At 48.6% G+C, this 11,554-nt stretch overlaps 1 long non-coding RNA gene across 5 annotated transcripts; it reads left to right on the forward strand.

The window, feature by feature from the left end:
* The first annotated feature begins 1,463 nt into the window (after nt 1-1,463).
* LOC122240353 lies at nt 1,464-8,651 on the forward strand. Of its 5 annotated transcripts, none has more exons than XR_006219963.1 (3): nt 1,464-1,905; nt 4,514-4,884; nt 8,454-8,651. It is a non-coding gene; the product is annotated as an uncharacterized LOC122240353 (long non-coding RNA). The 5 variants fall into 5 exon arrangements; XR_006219960.1 differs by having other exon boundaries at nt 1,468-1,822; XR_006219970.1 differs by having other exon boundaries at nt 1,468-1,822; nt 8,503-8,651.
* Nucleotides 8,652-11,554: the final 2,903 nt, after the last annotated feature.

The raw sequence follows: 11,554 nt of genomic DNA on the forward strand, positions 1-11,554 counted from the left end.
AAATAAATAAATAAATAAATAAATAAATAAATAAACATTTAAAAACAAAAAGTCTCTTATGGTTTGCCTCCCTCTCTGTAACTTTTTTTTTCCCTTGAGGAAAAGGTGTTTTTAAAAAATGATTCCGTATACAATTCATACACACGTGTGTGTGTGTGTGTGTGTGTGTGTGTTCATAAGGAATTAAAGGAAACAAAAACCAAATTAAGTTTATATCCGCAGAGTTGCAGGAATGTCTATGACATATCATCAAATGGAAAAGTAAGTCACAGAGTCATATGTTTGGTATGATTCCACTTCAGTAAAACCAAATAAACAAAAACCTCAGCATCCATGTATATCCGCCTGCATATGGTTTCACAAGCAGCAATATACAGAGATGGGTCAACTTTGGATACGTCAAGAGGGCAGGACTGGAAGTTAGTAATGGTGAGCTCTCTGCATATATCTTTTTTTTTTAATTTTTTAATGTTTATTTATTTCTGAGACAGAGGGACAGACCATGAGCAGGGGAGGGGCAAAGAGAGAGGGAGACACAGAATCCGAAGGAGGCTCCAGGCTCTGAGCTGTCAGCAGAGAGCCCGACGCGGGGCTCGAACTCACGAACCGTGAGATCATGACCTGAGCCGAAGTTGGTCGCTCAACCGACTGAGCCACCCAGGCGCCCCTCTCTGCATATGTCTTGCAACTGTTCGCCCTATTATAATCAACGTGCTATACCCTGATAATCTCGAAACGAAATTGAAAAAGTTTCCAGAAGAAAAATGTCCTTTCAAATCGTCAATGCTCATTCACACCTGCGATCACCTTTGTACCTCCGAGCTGTGTAAGAAGAATAAACACTGTTATCTCCATTTACTGTGAAGGCAGCAGAGTTCAGAATGCAAACAGTCTTGCCCAAGACCACACAACTACGAATGCAGGGAACTCCCTCCCCCACCCAGGCCTCTTGACCCTTGTGCAGAGGTCTGGACAGACACCCCAGGGCACACGGTAGGAGAAAAGTGGCAGCAACACCAGAAATGGACCAACGGTGTCCTTCCAGGCAAGGAATGAGCTCCGCCTGGGACAGAAAACATCTCTGAGTGTGCAATTATCAATATTTACCGTATATATCTAAGGAGGCTGTTTACCTACGCTTGCTTGAAATAGTCAGCATTTGTCAGGAATCTTATCACATCATCTGGAGCCTTCGGTGCTGGTTTCACAGGGTTACTCCAGCTCACGTGGCCAAAGGAATGTTCATAAACACCATCTACTGAGGGAGAGAGTGTGGGGCATAGCGTGTCCTTCCCAGGCCCTTTCTGCGGGTCCCACAAGAAGGGGGTCAAGGTGGAGCCCATGCAAGTCCTTGCCTGCAGGAAGTCCTCCTTGGGGCACGGATGTGTGTGCCGTTCCTTTGCCATATCGGCATCTTTCACCCGCACACCCTGTGTTCGTTTCAGAGAGCCCCAAGCCCCTGAGAACGGAGGCGCGTGCATTGTGACATCGGCCACATGAATCATAGTGGGAGTTCCGGGCAGCACCCGGCCGGCTGGCGCTCACACACCCGTCCTAACCATGCTTGATGGCGGTCAGCACATTCTTGTCTCTGCTGCCAAGGCTTGCCTTTCAGAAGCAGGTTGGGAGATACGTTTAGAGATTCAGAAATATTCTTTCCGCATCTACATTGATTCAGGTGTGTTTGCCCAAGACCAGTGAGTTTCAGGGGCTCTAGATCATGCATTGGGGAGCAGGAGCCCGGACGGAAAGCCAGCAGGCCTGCAGACAGATTCGGCCCTGCTGGTAGCTGTGGGATCTCCAAGTCAGCACTTCTTCGTGGGTCAGTGTCTTCGTCCCCAAGATAGGATGGTGAAAGCCACTGTGCCTCCCTGGTGGACCACTGTGAGAATCAAAGTAGAAAATGTATGAGAAAATGCTTTCCAGATGGTAAAGCTCTTTAGATGCACCAGGTGTAATTACTGATCTGCTGTGTCCTAAGAAATGAGAAGTCTCCTCTGTAGAGTTCCTTACTTTCACACACACATGGGGAAAAAAGATTATGTGTATATATATATATATATATATATGGCTTCAATTTGAAGTTGTTCGTGGCTAATCCAAGTTCCTGGTAAACCTTTTTATAATGTTGAATGAAATTCTCTCAAGAGATTCTGTTGATGTAAGCACAAGGGCAAAAAAAAAAAAAGCAATGTTGGCCGTCAACAAATAGGAATTTTTAAAAGATGCTTTCTTCCCGACGTCGTTACTTCTGCTTGGCACGCTCCAAACGCCTTTATTTCAAAAATGTTTTTCTCCTTGTTTCTTAAACGGGAGCTTTGGGAAGAGGCTCAGTACCAGATGACGTGTTGAAACTTTTAAAATGCAAATAAGTGTTTCAATTCAAAATTCAGAATATCCTTCTGAATTTAAGTGCTATCCACTCTCAGTGTTTAGACAGCGATCTGGCCACAATTATTCAAATTAAAAATAATAATCCCTTTGGGTGCAAAGGTGACAGAGCATGTGTGACAAAGCTAATGTTGGCTGAACGTCTCTTATGTGCCAGGCACACGGCTAAGTGTTTCGATCTCACGACTCGATGAGTAGGTATATCACCCCCATTTTGCAAATGGGGAAAACCCAGCTTGTTTGCGGACTTTCACCGACTCAAAAAGACTTCCCTTTCCCCTCTAACGTGCTCACGGAACTCTCGCTGTTTTAGTGGATAATAAATGGAGAACACCACAAGCCCTGACAGATGGGCAGAAAACACTAGAAGAGCCGCCCTTGCTACCTATCAGGCAGGCACTGTGCCAGACCCTCATCGCAAAGTCTTGTTCAACCTCCCTGCCACCCCCTACCACTCCCGGAGGACAACGGGAGGCTTGGAAAGATGACAAACTCCTATTTGTTGAGTTGGTTCTTGGCTGCCAGGCCTCATGCAGGGTGCTTTTCAGTAGTTTCCTCAATTAAACATGAACAGAACTCATACATAAGGAAAGTAAAAAAAAAAAAAAAAAATGCAGAAACAAACATGGGGAAAATGGTCAACATCCTTAGCAATACAAAATTACAACTTAGAGTGTCAACGAGGTACCAATTACACCTATCACGTTAGCCAAACGAAGTTAAATACCAATGGTAGTGGCTTCGTAGGGAAGCTAATTTATTTATATATTGCTAGTGGCGCTTTTATGATCAAACATTAAGCGAAGAAGCAGAATACCAATGTAAATGTGCTCTAAGATCATCCATGTACATGAAGGGAGTACGGCAAAATGAAAACAGCTGTGTGTTAAAGTGGAATGAAAATTTTGATCTCTTAAATCGTCTTGACTCTTTAAAACAGTGTTTTTACGATACATGAGATTGGGAGGAAACAGGGTTTTACTATCCCATTGCATCATTTTGTAGTTGACGGTTGCCTTTCTGACTTAAAAAGATCAGGGATATCGCTAATACACGATGAAAAAAAGGGGGGTCAATAACTTGCTAGATCAGCTTAGAAAACACATGAAAATATTTTACTTACTATTACAGGTTTAGTATAAAGAATAAAAATGAACAGCCAGATGAAGAGATACACAGGGTAGGGTCTGGTTAAGGTCCCGCAGAGGGGCTTCTGTTCACACAGAGTTTGGGCTGCACCACGTTCCCAGCCCATGGATACGCTCACCAACCTGCGAGCTCTCGAAACCCCATCAGCGAGGGGGTCTTGTGGAGGTTCCGTTGATTAAACCATTGGCCTTCGGTGATTGAACTCAACTTCCAGCCCCATTCCACTCCCTGGAGGCTGGGGAGTAGGGCTGAAAGACTCCACCCTCTAACCATGCCTTGGTCTTTCTGGTCACCAGTCCCCATCCGGAAGCCATCCAGGAGCCCCCGGCCACCAGTCATCTCAGTAGCACACAAAAGATACTCTTATGCAAAACCAAGTATTTATATTTCTTATTGTGTCATACACCAAAAACTCATCATTAAATAAAATGGGTAGACCCCCGAATCCAAAAGCTGGCACAAGTATGTCCCTAGGGCCCATTCTAGGGCCTCTGGATGGGTAGGTTGGCCACCAGTCTTGAGTTACGGGCTTACTCACAGGAAGTGGTTCTCACTGTGGGTCTCTGGGCCAGCTGCATCGGCATCAGCTGGGAATTTGTCAGAAATGCACATTCTCAGGCCCCATCCACAGTGTCTCATGAATCATAAAGCCCGAGGATGCGGCAATCTGTCTTTTAATGAACTCTCCAGGTGCTTCTCGCGTGCGCTAAAGGTCGAGAACCAGGCTCTAAGGAAGTGCTTCTCCAACTTTAATGTGCATCGGAATCGCCTAAGGATCTAGTGAAAAATGCAGGTTCTGAATCAGTAGGTCTGAAAGGACGGATTCAGAGAGAAAGCATTTCCAACAAACTCTCAGGTTATGCCACTGCTGCTTCTTTGGGAACCACACTTTGAGTAGTAAGATTCTATTAAAGCCGTGCCCCCAGGTGAGCTCAGATATTGACTATCCTCTCTCCCTGTCCTTGTTATTCAGGGTCGTACAGGACCAGCAGGCTGGGCATCCACTGAAGCTTGTAAGAAAATTAGAATCTCGGCACCACCCCAGACCCATGAAATCAAATCTGCATTTTAATAAGATCCTCAGAGTTGTTGGCAATATTAAAGTTCGAGAAGTGCTTCTGAGGGCTGCTGGATGCTAACATCACTGAACCAGCCACCAGCCCAGGCAGTCTATAAGACTCTACCCCAGTGTGATTGACGAAGGTCACCATCTTCCACTTTTGAAAAAGCCTGGTGGCGTGGGTATAAGAAGTGAAAAGCTTGGGGCTCACCAGTCTGAACAGCCGATAGGAGGTGCTGCAGAGACGATGGGGTCCCCGTAGGCATGGAGAAGTATTTTTAAATGTGAGAGTTTAAGAAATAAGGACACTCCCTTCTCCCCCCAGAAATCAATCGCCGTTGATAGTTTTGCCAAGCAGTACGACTTCCCCACAGATGGGTGGGTGGGTGGCACACACCGAGGTTACCTTCACCCCCTCCTAAGCCTTCCCTCCCACCTGTGTCCCCGCTCCAGAAGCAAAGGAAGCAAAAAAGAAAACGGATGACGAAGAAAGGGTTTCAGTTAGAGCGTTTCAGAGCAATCGCGTACGGTATTTAGTTTTCTGTGCCTGCTGTAACAAATCGCCCCCAAACTTAGTGCCTTAAAATAACACAGATTTATCATCTGACAGCTCTGGAGGTCAGAAGTCAGACATTCGTTTCTCTGGACTGACTCGAGGGGCAGGCAGGCTAGTGTTCCTTCCACAAGCTGTAGGAGAAAATACATCCTCTTGCCTCTTCCAGCTTCTACAGGCTACCTGCCTTCCTCGCCTTCCTCCACCTTCAAAGCTAGCAGCGTAGCATTTTTGAAATTTTCTGTTTCTCCAACTGTGCTTCTGTCCTCGAATCTCCTCTGATTCGGACGCTGCGGCCTCCCCCTTTCCCGTATAAGGACCCCTGTGACGACACTGGGCCCACCCAGACAATCGAGGGAAACCTCTCCATCTCAAGGTCTCTAACTTGATCACATCTGCAACGTCCCTTCTGTCTTGTAAGGGACCATATTCACAGGTCTCAGGGATTGGGACGTGGACATCTTTGAGGGCCTTTACTCTGCCTCCCACGCCGACTTTTTCAAGTTCCCCTGATGGGTCTGGTGCAGAAGGGTGCCACCTTGCCAGGGGCTGTGCTAGGCTCCTGGGGCCCCCCCGTCTTTATCTTGGTGAAGATAATGTGTATGTCACTGCCTCATTCAGAGCTGGGAACAGTGTGATATTTCATGTGTCAGACTTCCCGCTGTCAGCAGGGCTCAGCTTAAGTTATTTATAGCGTCGATGGCTTGCCTTTTGCATTAATGGAGACTGTTTGCAGTAAATAAATTAAGATAGGAGCTGCCCAGAGCCAAGCTGGGGAGTCTTTTCTGTTCTGTGGGACAGGAGGCTCACGGTGAGGGCTGAATGCGACTCAAAGGGTATTTTTGTGTATCAGACCCAGCTGCCCCCACGCCAACCCCAACTATATCTGAAATACACTTATCTCATGAAACCTCCACCGAGGACTGGCTTTTCTTTCTTGTTTTAGAGGACTAGAGCCAGTGAAGGGCACTTGGTGAGTGAACGGCCTCAAGCCCCCACTGCCATTTAGGAGTTCGTCAACAAAACCTCTGCTTCTCGTAAGGCTGTGACCTTGAACAGGAAGCCTGGGCATACAGAGACCGTTCCAGCCCCTGGCCCTCCCTTACTGATGCTCATGGAGTTCCTTCTGGAAACCACAGTGATGATGGAGACTCTCCTTGCAGCTGGGGCTAGAAAGTTCCTTCCCTGGCCCTGTGTGTCTGGACGTGCGAGATGCTGGGGATAAGACCAGGAAAGGTTTGGTGGCCCCACCCCAGGAGCTTGCTGAGAAAGAGGAAGACTGGCGGGTGTCACATTACAATTAAGCACCGGGCACTAAGGGGACAGAGCGGGAGCCCTGATCCAGCCTGGAAACAACACCTGAGAATGAGGAGTTAAGCAGGAGGAGCTGGGGCTGCAGGGAGAAGCAGGAAACAAAGCAGGAGGCAGTGGCTGCCTGTGAATATTTGTGTGATTATTATTATTAGTTTACTCTTGCCCTCATGCGACCCACAAAGGCAGCTGTAATCGTAATAACATTGAGCATTCGCCCTCCGCGTACCATTTGCCAAGTGCCAAGGACTTTCCACCCATCCACTCATTTAAGGCTCACGATCACCTTATAAAGCAGCGACAGTCGTTATACTGGAAGGGAACCCAAGCACAGAGATCGTAAAACAGAGATGACACCACCGGAAGCGGGATGCTCGAGTTCCGAGGACCTGGCTCCACAGCAGACGCAGGCCAGGGGAGGTGAGGGCAGCACCCTACTAGACAAAGAATTCCGGATCCTTCCAATCAAGAGCTCTGGGCCTCGGCCACGTTGACGGGGCTTGGTCGCCATTTGCAGAGCCTGGCACGCTACCAAAGGACAAGCGAGGAGGAGGTGGGCAGGTGAGGGATGGGGCAGAGAGGGGCCCCTCGTTAGCTGCTCCCCGCTACAATTTGTGAAAGACACAGTCACGTGGAACCAGAGCCCCAGCAGAAACAGCAGCCCGCCCTTTAGCTCACAAATCTTGGGACCCAGAGGGCGTTGATCCGCTGTGTAGAGCGGCAGGTGCCTCGATACAGGCCAAGAGCAAGGGCTCCCTGCGTTCTGTGGCTGGCAGGTCCAGGCCACACGGCCCAGCGTTGGTGGCTGATGTGGGATGGGTGGACAGCCACAACACCAAGGCTTGGGCCTCGGGAAACATCCGTGGATGCTGCTAAAACCAGCCCGTACAGCTCCCCTCTGCCGCCTGTTACGAGCAAGGCCAACCGACTACAGCCACTCTTTCAGCCCCAGTGGGTCCAGTACAATTTGGCAACAACTCTGTTCTGCCTTCCAACAACCCACCTGAGGATCCGCAGAACTCCACCTCACCCCTTCGGTCGTTTCGCTAGGAGGAGATGGGCCATGCAGGGGCTCCGCGGGCGGGTTTACTGCGCACATACTCAGGAAGTTCAAAATAAACATCGGCGATTTGCAGACGTGCCTGTTCCCAACAACCCGGGTGCTTCGAACAACTGGGGCCCAGCACACAGGCTGCAGCCAGACTGCGGAGGGAGCTGGGAGCTCTTCAAGCCATTGGAGGCCTCTCCACAGGCGAGTCTTCCCTTTCACTGACCCATAAAAGCAAGATTCCTGATGATACCTGAGGGAAAATTAAGTGCCTCGGGCAAATTATTCCAAGCACCTGCCAAGTATTACTAGCTTTTCTTTTCTTTTCTTTGTTGGTTTTAGTTTTCCTGATTAGACTTCAAGGCCAGAGACAATTGAGTTAATCGGATTCCCCAGTTCTTAGTTGACATCAGCAGCTGTGGTTAAGAGCTGACAGGTTCAGGGGGTGCCTGGGTGGCTCTGTCATCTAAGTTTCCAACTTCGGCTCAGGTCACGATCTCATGGTTGGTGAGTTGGAGCTCTGTGAGTTCTGTGCTGACAGCTCAGAACCTGGAGCCTGCTTCGGATTCTGTGTCTCCTTCTCTCTCTGCCCCTCTGCTGCTTGCGCTCTGTCTCTGTCTCTGTCTCTGTCCGTCTCTCAAAAATAAATAAAAATTTAAAAATACAGAAAAAGAGCTGACAGGTTCACGTCCTGGTTCTACCACTTAGCGGCCATGTGGCCTGGGGCAGTGTGCTCAACTTCTCTGTTAACTAGGAGTAAAAATGATGCCTACCACCATTATCCTATCATGACAAAAAAAAAAAAAAAAAAGTAATTGCACATAAAACACCGAGAGCTGTGACTGATGCATAGTAGATGCACCGTGTTTCCTGTATTATTATTATTGTTTATTTTATTTTTCCCCCTTTCCCCTGACCTCTACTTCCTTTCCCCTCTCCAGGAAACCAGTCTAAAGTATCTGATATATGACCTGCTATCCTTGTATACAGGCTTTTCAAAGTCAGAATTAATTCCAAGCCACAAGTCACAGCTAACGGCCGACGATGCTTTGTTAACCATTCCCACAAGTGCTGTATGAATTACGACCAGCTACAGTGATCACCGTACCCGATCCTAACCATGTAATTTACCCATAAAATAAACTTTTTATAGGCACATACTTTTTACTGATGGTGTATAAGTCCAGATTCCTAATCGCAGGCAACAGGAATTGATCCCAGCTGAGGACCTCACGGAACACACAGCAGGTGGTTGGGGGAGATGTTCCTTTAATCCATGCCATCTTACAAGGACTAAGGCTGAAAAAGGCTTTCTCATCTTCAACATATGGCTTTGGAGGCTACCCAGGGCATCAGCATTCACAAATGGAGAAGAAAGGTGGGGGGGGTCAAGTATGGGAGGGGTCATGGCCAGGCCTGGAAGTGGTCCCATACCATAGACTGGAATTCAGTCACATGACCTAACTGCAAGGGAGGTGGGAAATGTGTTCTGGCCATGCGCCTCAGAGAGAAAAGGAAATAAATTTATTGATTAGCTAAGGACAACAAGTACTTGGTCCTCACCGTCACCATGGCAGAAAACGGGATCTCCCTCCCACCCAGACCCATATAGGAAGGAATCCTGCAGGCTTATATAGAAGCTTCAGATGCTCAGCCATCACAAAGATGACAAATGTTTAAAATGGGCATTATAAGACAGACCCAGTGTCTTTCTTGAGGGTACAAATGAGATGTTGGCTGGGCTGCACTCATCTGAAGACTTGACTGGGGTGGGAGGGCCCATTTCTTCGGTGGTGGTGGGGAGGAAGTTGCAAAAGTTTCTCAGACAGATTTTCTATGAAGTGTTCCTCAATTCTGTTTAAATCACGGTGGATCTATGATTAATAGCATGATTTTAATCACCCAGTGGCTGGGCGGGGGCGGGGGGGGGGAGGCTGTCTTCTGGCATTGAAATTTTATATGTAGCTTCCACAAAATGATCCAAGATTTACAGTGGCAGACATGCTGGATTATCAGCATTAGATTCCTCCCACACCAGGCTTAAAGCCATGTGTTCACCCACAAGCAGTGAACAAGAGGACCCAGGACTGTGTATGTTCTTGCTTTGTCCCTAGAAAACCCAGCAGCTTAAAGCAACAACAAGCATTTATTATCTTGCACAGTTTTTTGGGTCAGGGTTTAACTGTGTCTCTCCCAAGGTTGCCAATGAGACATCGGCTGGGGCGGCAGTCTCATCTGAAGACTTGACTGGGGCTGGAGGATCTACTTCTATGGTGGTTCATTCACATGGCTGGCCAGTTGGCACTGCTTGTTCCTAACTGGGGACTGTGCAAGGTGTGAACACCAGGAGACAAGGATCACAGGGGCTGCCTTGGATGTTGTTTCACAGGTGACATTATTCTTGGGCAGTGGGCAGTGGTGCCTTGGTACCAACATGCTCTTCTAGGTGGGCACTGCTCCCATGTGGTAAAGAGAAGAATAGGGGGAGGGCTGGGGGTGGGAGCCAGTGATTTATGTCTGTCCCAGTGGTTTTGGTCACGAGTAACTGCTCGAGCTGCTAAGAAGTGTTCCCGTTCCGACAGGATCGGTGCCGGCATGGAAGAGGCTCAGCAGTGGTTGCCTCTTAGTAGAAGAAAAACTGAGGTCCCGGCAAAGTTCATGTTTGTATTTTAGGCACCCATGGGCAGTGGGGGAGGGAAGACATAAGGCCTGGAGTCAGACTGGGTGAGTGGTTGTGGGATGGAGTGTGAAGCAGGGGCCAATATCTGAAAATGCACGTGGAGAAAATGGAAGGACCTCGGGCAGGCGTTCTGAGTTGTTAAAATGAGCACTCCGGGACACATCTTTGGGAAACTGAGGGAAAAGCTGGATGTCAGACTAGAGTGGATGGCTCTGGTAACTTCTAAGGAACCAGTTTTTATTGGACCCAGCTGTGCCCGTTACTCCCGGGGTCCTGCCTTCCAAGAGACCCCCATAGAGAGTGTGGACACAGCATTTATTAATGCTCCGAAGCTCCACTGCCCATTTGCCCACTCTGCTCAGACTCCTCCTAGGCAACCTTTACGGCTGCACAGTGGGCTCCCTTGCCCTCTGGCTTCTGGGGGATTCAGCCCATGGAAGACCAGAGGAGGTCAAAGCCCAGGTGTTTATGTCCCCAGTTCCCTTTCTCCAGGAAGACCACTGAGGACCACAGCACCTGCCAGGTGGCCGTGTCCTACAACTGTTATGACTACACTCTCCAGGCTCAGGACACTGTGTCCCCCCCCCCCCGCCCCCCGCCACCTTGCCACTCCAGATGTCAAACAGTGTGGCTCCCACTGTTGCTAGCCCTTGGGTACTTTACCACCCCCACTGGTTTCTCCCGACCTTGCCCACACCATCTGTGATTTATCTCTTTATGCAACTTTCCTTGATCTGTCCGGGTGCCATGTTCCCCCCGCCCCCTTCCAGGACACAGGGTTGTGTGTTACTAGGCTGTGAACTGCTCCAGCACTTTCTGGCTTCGCTCAGGTGAGTTTTGAGCGGCACGCACCCTCAAGGGGAGCCTTCTTGCGGAACATTTGTGCTATGACGTCTTATCTGCAGCTGACATAGAAGTTAGTGTATCTAAACAATCTTCATAAGGGATACAGGAGTGCTGATGCATAGGGGCACTTGTGCCCCAATGTTTATAGCAGCACTTTCAACAATAGCCAAACTATGGAAAGAGCCTGAATGTCCATCAACTGACGAACGGATAAAGAAACTGTGGTCTAGGGGCGCCTGGGTGGCGCAGTCGGTTAAGCGTCCGACTTCAGCCAGGTCACGATCTCGCGGTCCGTGAGTTCGAGCCCCGCGTCGGGCTCTGGGCTGATGGCTCGGAGCCTGGAGCCTGTTTCCGATTCTGTGTCTCCCTCTCTCTCTGCCCCTCCCCCGTTCATGCTCTGTCTCTCTCTGTCCCAAAAATAAATAAAAAACGTTGAAAAAAAAAAATTAAAAAAAAAAAAAAAAAGAAACTGTGGTCTATATACACAATGGAATACTACGTGGCAATGCGAAAGAA

The sequence above is a fragment of the Panthera tigris genome, chromosome A1, assembly GCF_018350195.1.
Source record: "Panthera tigris isolate Pti1 chromosome A1, P.tigris_Pti1_mat1.1, whole genome shotgun sequence".
Taxonomy (NCBI): Eukaryota; Metazoa; Chordata; class Mammalia; order Carnivora; family Felidae; genus Panthera; species Panthera tigris.